Source organism: Crocuta crocuta, unplaced genomic scaffold (assembly GCF_008692635.1).
Source record: "Crocuta crocuta isolate KB4526 unplaced genomic scaffold, BGI_CrCroc_1.0 scaffold73, whole genome shotgun sequence".
In the NCBI taxonomy this organism is placed as follows: Eukaryota; Metazoa; Chordata; class Mammalia; order Carnivora; family Hyaenidae; genus Crocuta; species Crocuta crocuta.
Window position 1 is genome coordinate 737,110 of NW_027529443.1, and position 2,197 is coordinate 739,306.

Sequence of the window (2,197 nt, forward strand, 5' to 3'; positions counted from 1 at the left end):
AGCTTCTGGGTTCTGCCTCCGGCGTATTGAATCAGAATCTCCTGGGATGGAATGTTATGCCTGGTAATGATGCGTTGAGCAAAATGTTACTTTCTAACTGCTCTTAATTTTGCAAAATGTGTCAGGTCAGAGGATGACCTAGCCATATACAAAGACTTCCATTTTCTTTGTTCTTCCCAAAGGGGCCTGTGCCATGGCTGAGCTTTTCCTGGGAACCCGAAATCTTGAAAATACAGGGGAATCTCTTGTAGCATCTGACAGAAGGCCTCTTAAGAGCCTTGTCTGTTGCATGCAGGGAAATGGCAGTTCACGCAGGAGCCCCCTAACACTGAGAACCTTTGCTCGAGTGTTGGCCAACTTGGCTGGACCAGTCAATAGCTCTGCCCCAGTGCTGCTGCACACCAGTGATGATGCTGTGAACACGGTGGCCCCCCAACTCAGGACACACACGCGGCTCTTCCTCACCAGGACCCAGTGGTAGAATAAGGTCAGTGGACTCCTGCCTTGGATTAGTTGGTGCTGGGTCAAGTTGGAATGCGCATCAGAGGATTCCCTGTGCTTAGAGCCTCTCACTGGTATGGGTGAGTGGCAGACAGACGCTGGTTGCTTCTCGAAGGTCCATTGCATGGATAGCATTGGTACTCTTTTACTCTAGGCACTAGTAAGGCTGAATATCCATGTGGAAATGCTGGTGCCAGAGCAGCTTGAAGCCCTGGCCTGACTCCTGCTACACGTGGGGCTTGTGAAGAGTGCAGGATGATGGGACCGCTTCAGAGTTGTGGCTGGAGGCCTTGCTACACACTTGGCAGGGAACAGCTACTCTCCTGTGTAAATTTTCCTGTGGGTAAGCAGGTTAGAGGTCAGAGAAAGTCTCTAATGAAGGAGACTTGTCTCACACTTATGTGAGTGCACGTGTAGTGTATTCTATCCACATGGGCCATTTAATGCTGGGCCGTGTGAGCCATTCTTGGTAAGAAGTTTTCGGACAGGCGTGGAGGTGGAAGTTGTTCCTCTGGAGGGGAAAAAAGTACTCCTGCTTTATTTGCAGGAAGATAATTGTGATTCTATTTGTAAGCCTGCTTTCCCTAGGCTTTTACCACTTGGAATTCTCCAGATTCTTGTTCTCATCTCTTTCAGGAGAATGGAAGATGCCATCTTTCCTCCTAACCACTTTCTTCCCTTCATTTTTCTGAGAAGGCAACCAAAACAAACAAACAAACAAACCCACAATCAAGGCTCCTGCATCACTCATACAAGGAGAATTTGGCTGGTCAATTGTCAAGAACGCTACCAAAATAGTTTTAGCAGCAAGGGTAAAAAAAAAAAAAAAAAAGGACAAGAATTGGATCCTATGAATTTGTCTTTCCAGAGTCACCTTCTCCTTGATTCAAAGCTGCACCTAGGGCAGTGTCTCTCAGTTTCCGTTCCTCTACAAGCTTCTATCCCAAGTCAGACAGGACTGGAGAGTTCTTAGCTCCCTTAAAGGCCAGATGGTTCTCTACCCCTCCTGAACTCCATCACCCTCACGTGGAAGTAACTCCCATAGAATCCCTACCTCCCTGTGAGAAAATCGAGGAACCGGGGACTAAGGACCCCACTTCGGGGAAGGTGGAAGGAAGAGGCAGGTAATAGGAAAGAAAGCAGCCTCCTTTCTGCAGGAGGATCCGCCAACTGGCCCCTTCAGCGCCAGGAACCCGTGGGAGAAAGGAAAGTGCTGGGAAAGGAAGTATGCGGGAGATCAAAGTTGGAAGGCTGTGCGTCTCCAGATTCCCGGCTTTCTTCAAAAAGACGAAACAGAATGAAAGGTAAATAGGGGCAGGAAAAGTTCTGAAAGCACACGCCCAACTGCCCTACTCGAAGGGAGACGCCAACTGCCTCCCACTCAGCCCGCCGGCGCTTCGGGCCGAGGGAGTAGGTGGAACGGGCCTGCGCTCCCTCCAGCCAATCAGAATGGGGCCTCGCGTTCCCTGGCGACCATTAACGCCTAGCAGTTGGTGTAGTGGGAGGAGGCGGGACGATCGAGCTCTACCGGCCAATCGCTGTACTCCCTGGGAGGTAGAAGCACTACCTCAGGAAGCCAGAGGCGGGGCTGTTTCCCTGGCAACGATCCTAGCCCTCCCGGAGTGGGTAGGGAGGAGCAGTAGGGAGGAGATTAGGAGGGGCAGAGAGGGGAGGGGGCCAGGAGGAGTCAGGGTGG